This window comes from Balaenoptera ricei, chromosome 8, assembly GCF_028023285.1.
Source record: "Balaenoptera ricei isolate mBalRic1 chromosome 8, mBalRic1.hap2, whole genome shotgun sequence".
NCBI lineage: Eukaryota > Metazoa > Chordata > Mammalia > Artiodactyla > Balaenopteridae > Balaenoptera > Balaenoptera ricei.
This window is the reverse complement of record NC_082646.1, coordinates 38,425,163-38,431,162: the sequence shown is the minus strand read 5'-3', so window position 1 is coordinate 38,431,162 and position 6,000 is coordinate 38,425,163. Positions and strand designations below refer to the sequence as shown.

The following is a 6,000-nucleotide window of genomic DNA, read 5'->3' as shown; positions in this document are numbered from 1 at the left end:
CTGCTTGGCTATGTATACACTTGAGATTTCTTTCTGTCTTTGTAATCTTTTAGTAGGCTGCAATTGATGCACATTACATTCTAGCTTAATGTATTCAATAATAAAATTGCTTTCTTTCTCCTCTACCTTTGTACAAATGTCTGGGTTTGTAGGACATTTTATTTTTAATTATATTTCCCCCCAAATACATATCTTCAAAATTCCTTTCTAAATACATTTTAAAATCTATCATTTATAAATAAAGATTATTTCCCCTAAGAAATCATCAGCCACAGTGATATTTGTTTGCAAATTGGCTTTTTTCTTCTTGTTTTGGATTTTTTTTTACCCTAGTATATATGTTTTAATTACAAGATTAACAAAAATTTAAGATACAAAAGAATACAAAGATAAGACACTGATGAAAGAAATTAAAGATGATACAAATAGATAGAGAGATATACCATGTTCTTGGATTGGAAGAATCAACATTGTGAAAATGACTCTACTACCCAAAGCAATCTACAGATTCAATGCAATCCCTATCAAACTACCAATGGCATTTTTCACAGAACTAGAACAAAAAATTTCACAATTTGTATGGAAACACAAAAGACCCCGAATAGCCAAAGCAATCTTGAGAACGAAAAATGGAGCTGGAGGAATCAGGCTCCCTGACTTCAGACTATATTACAAAGCTATAGTAATCAAGACAGTTTGGTACTGGCACAAAAACAGAAACATAGATCAATGGAACAGGATAGAAAGCCCAGAGATAAACCACACACATATTGTCACCTTCTCTTTGATAAAGGAGGCAAGTATATACAGTGGAGAAAAGACAGCCTCTTCAATAAGTGGTGCTGGGAAAACTGGACAGGTACATGTAAAAGTATGAAATTAGAACACTCCCTCACACCATACACAAAAATAAACTCAAAATGGATTAAAGACCTAAGTGTAAGGCCAGACACTATCAAACTCTTAGAGGAAAACATAGGCAGAACACTCTATGACATAAATCACAGCAAGATCCTTTTTGACCCAGCTTCTAGAGAAATGGAAATAAAAACACAAATAAACAAATGGGACCTAATGAAACTTAAAAGCTTTTGCACAGCAAAGGAAACCATAAACAAGACCAAAAGACAACCCTCAGAATGGGAGAAAATATTTGCAAATGAAGCAACTGACAAAGGATTAATCTCCAAGATTTACAAGCAGCTCATGCAGCTCAATAACAAAAAAACAAACAACCCAATCCAAAAATGGGCAGAAGACCTAAATAGACATTTCTCCAAAGAAGATATACAGATTGCCAACAGACACATGAAAGAATGCTCAACATCATTAATCATTAGAGAAATGCAAATCAAAACTACAGTGAGGTATCACCTCACACCAGTCAGAATGGCCATCATCAAAAAATCTACAAACAATAAGTGCTGGAGAGGGTGTGGAGAAAAGGGAACACTCTTGCACTGTTGGTGGGAATGTAAATTGATACAGCCACTATGGAGAACAGTATGGAGGTTCCTTAAAAAACTAAAAATAGAACTACCATACTACCCAGCAATCCCACTACTGGGCATATACCCTGAGAAAACCATAATTCAAAAAGAGTTATGTACCAAAATGTTCATTGCAGCTCTATTTACAATAGCCAGGACATGGAAGCAACCTAAGTGTCCATCATCAGATGAATGGATAAAGAAGATGTGGCACGTGTATACAATGGAATATTACTCAGCCATAAAAAGAAATGAAATGGAGGTATTTGTAGTGAGGTGGATGGAGTTAGAGTCTGTCATGCAGAGTGAAGTAAGTCAGAAAGAGAAAAACAAATGCAGTATGCTAACACATATATATGGAATCTAAGGAAAAAAAAAAAGGTCATGAAGAACCTAGTGGCAAGACGGGAATAAAGACACAGACCTACTAGAGAATGGACTTGAGGATATGGGGAGAGGGAGGGGTAAGATATGACAGGGTGAGAGAGTGTCATGGACATATATACACTACCAAATGTAAAATAGATAGCTAGTGGGAAGCAGCTGCCTAGCACAGGGAGATCAGCTCGGTGCTTTGTGACCACCTAGAGGGGTGGGATAGGGAGGGTGGGAGAGAGGGAGATGCAAGAGGGAAGAGATATGGGAACATATGTATATGTATAACTGATTCACTTTGTTATAAAGCAGAAACTAACACACCATTGTAAAGCAATTATACTCCAATAAAGATGTTTAAAAAAATACAAAGGAAGGCATAAAAGGAGTTAAGCTCTACCTCTCTCACATTCAGCATCTCTACTTCTCTGATGTAACCAAGGCAACCAGATGATATTTCTTTCCATACCTTTCTCCATGCTCCAATAATTCCATATAAAACATCTTTGTGAGCTGTGTAGTACTGAGGCAGGAGACAGATGGGCCACCAGGGCAAACGGTTTGAGTTCGTTCCTTGTGCACCTATACTCCGAGACAGAAATAACAGGACAAGTGAGAGAGGAGGCTGGGCCCTGCCTAGAAAGAAGATAAGAGACCACCTATTCCTTATTCTCGAAGTCAGGAGACCTCCCCAACTACACATGCGCAGAAAGGCTCCTTGAAGGTCAAAAGGGGAGTGATGCCTACTGATGCTCACTTACCCATAGGCCTCTTTGGTAGAATCCATCTTGGCTAAGAGATGTGTGCACACATGGGAAAATCCTGAGATACACCAAATATGGACTCTGAGCCAGGCAAATCAAAATGATTGGTCAAAGGAAACACGGAAGAAATGCCCCATAAAAGTGATTCAAACTGCCATGAGCGCGTGACTCTGTCTCTGAGCCCGCCCGTGTGTCTATCCACATGTACTGTACTCTTTCTTTCCCTTAATAAATACTGTACTTCTTTCACTACTTTCTGTCTTTGTGGGAATTCTTTTTCTGCAAAGCCATAGGGCCAGGGGCTTGTCACTGACCACTGGTCTAGTGGTTAGGATTTGGTGCTCTCACCGCCAGGACCTGACCTCAGTCACTGGCTGGGAACTGAAACCCTCCTTCAAGCTGCTGCAGGCCGAGGCCACCGGAGATCAGTACTAGATTAATGCAGATGATTTTAGAATGCCATAAGTGTAAGACTTAATTATATATAGTAAATTTGCAAGGCCCTCTTTTTCTATGCCCAGATATGGGGCTTTTGAGAGAATCAAAGAAAAGTTGCACCAGAGTCAAACAGGATGAAATTAAAGAGGAAGGAAAATTTTATTCAAGATTATTACATTAGGAATTTAGACTATTGTGGTAGGGGAGAGAGATTGAACTCAACTCCAAGTCCATTGAAACAAAAGTCAGATTAGTTTTGAAGCACTGGGATAAGTTAGTGGAAAAGTACTGGAGGGGATTAGGGGAGAGGTTGGTCAGTATAATTAGTCCACCTGTGTTTGCTAATTGGTGCTTAACAAATCAGCCATCAGTCATCTTACAAAGACTGGTATATAGAAATCCTGTCTTTCTTGATGTTATGTTTCAAAAAAATGGCCCCCAATCCTTGAGAAAGACATGTCTGAGTTATAACACTGGAAGAGGTTGGGAGATTTACATCTCAAAGGGACAGAGAAAAAATTTATAATTGCTCTAAAGGAAATGCTCTATGAAAAGGGGTTGTGGTCAGGGGCCAATAGTAGGGAAGAAGCAAGCATGTCTAAAATTTCATCAAGTTGAGGGGAATTTTGAGGCCATTTGATAATAGTTAAAGCCTGGCTAGAGTTGGGAAATGACCTAGTAGTAAAAGATAAAATTACAACATGCATCAGGTGGCAAATGTAGCACACAATAACCTCCACTGAAAATATACATGTCACATTATAGGACTACGAAACTCATGCCCTAAAGCCAAACTGATCAACAGATGGTTGTACAGAATAAGAAATCAAGGGGACTCTGTATGTGAGTAGCTTTTGCCAAAATAATAATATCAATTTATATCCTAAACTAGACCATGAAATATTCTATATCAAATCAATATCTTCATTTTAACAATATGCATTAATAAGAATAAACTATAATGATCATGTTTACCATTTTATATAACCAAACACTTTTAATTTCTCCATGTGATCAGTTTATTGTTTCACAACCCCACTGATTGGAAATGGAAACCAATAATATTTTTTTAGTCATCATTTCAGGAACTAAAACCAGAAGCTGAAATGTCAATAAATATTGATAGAACTTAGCTCAGTCAGCACAGTCTAATGATCTAATAAATTCCACTTCTTTAAACAGTTCTTAACAGAACTAATTTAACTATGCTTTATATTTCCCACCTTCCTGTAACTAACATTTAACCACATCTCTTCTTAATTAATTTAAATATCAAGAACTTTATCCACTGACAGTTTTATAACTTATGAAATGTTTAGAACACTTCTAACTGTATGTATGAACGTTTTGAGTATTTACTACTTGAAAATAAAAGTGAGCAATCACATATATATATATAATTTCTCTCATAAATATCTGTTCATGGTCAATTTCATAAATGGCAGAGGTTATAAGGATACATTATATTCCCAGATACTGTACCTTATTATAATGGGGATAATACTTTTTTTAAACTTCTATTTTATTTTGTTCTGTTTGTATAATACACAGAAAATTGCTCAGCTTGTGGTCTACAGCCAGCAATTAACACCACTTAGCAGCTGTTAAAATGGGTAATCGCCTGTTTTTATCTTCATGTGGCTTAATTCAAATGTTAACTGCTTTCTAAGCACTGATCATAAACCCATCACATCCTGTACAGTCTGCAGACATTTTGAAGTAAAATTAATCACACTTTTTTTTGTATTTGTTTTGGTGGTGGTAGTGATGGAGGGAGAGAGTAATATTCAAGAGATTTTAATATTTGGACATGGTGAAATGCAATGATGCAACTTCCAAAGGGATTTATTATTACTGTGGTGCTATAGTTAGATCAAGTAGAGCCATGATGTTCACTATGGTAGCCACTTAAACACTTTAAGTGAGGTTAGTGTAAATTTAAACATGCTCTAAGGGTAAAATACACACCAGAGTTCAAACACTTATTACTAAGAAAAAAAGTAAAATAATAACTCATTGATAATATTTATATTGATTGCATGTTGAAATGCTAACATTCTGGATGTACAATACTAATGTCACCAGGTGATAAAAATTTAAACAGTCGATCGAAGAAAGAAATGGAAAATTTTATTTGAGCCAAATTTGAGGATTATAACCCATGAAGAATATCACTGAAAGCTCTGAGAACTGTTCCACCAGTTAGAAGTCAAGGCACAGTTATATAAGTTTTTTGAGACACAGGGCTGGCTTTACATTAAATGACATATTATTCACAATCCAGATCTAAGTGTCACTGTGGCCCCTTACAAGATCAAGAAGGAATATTATCTCTTAGGGAGTTGTCTTGTTGATGCTAGGAGCATGTTGTTCTTATGGTTGAGCAGATATTTCTGCCAATGAGGGATGTTTGGTAGATGTATAATGCAGATACACAATGCACAGTAGTGGGGGGGAGAGGAAGCCAAAGGGCAGAGAATAATTTTTTTTATGTTTAAATGTTTCTTGTCTTGCCATAAAATATGAATTTTATTTCACACTAGGTTAAATAAGATACAGCACTAAAATTAATTTCATTGTTTCTTTTATTCTCTTTAATATGGCTACTAGAAAATTTAAAATTATATATGTGACTCACATTATATTTCTATTTCATAACATTGAAGTAGAATATGAACAAATTCCTAAGGTGTTAGAAACAACCATCTTGCCTTTCCAGTTATATGACCTCTGCTTTGTGTTGGAAAGCATAAAAAATGGGAAGTAATAAATCCATATATACCAACTAATGACTTTAGAAAATTAATACATTATGTTCTTTTAAAGGAAATCAAATATCTCCAAATCTTTTAAAAATTCAGTTAAAACACAATTCCCAAGCCAACCAAACTTCAAAAATGTAAAGGACAAATGAAACTAGAAAATGACAGAGG

General features: G+C 35.9%; 1 long non-coding RNA gene across 1 annotated transcript in view; it reads right to left on the bottom strand.

Annotated features, from left to right (window-relative positions):
• Positions 1 to 2,361: 2,361 nt before the first annotated feature.
• The window catches only part of LOC132369702 (uncharacterized), a 42,726-nt gene continuing 39,087 nt past the window's right edge, over positions 2,362 to 6,000 (bottom strand). The window contains exon 3 of the long non-coding RNA XR_009504463.1: positions 2,362 to 2,447. This is a non-coding gene — a long non-coding RNA (uncharacterized LOC132369702). The remainder of the gene's footprint in view (positions 2,448 to 6,000) is intronic.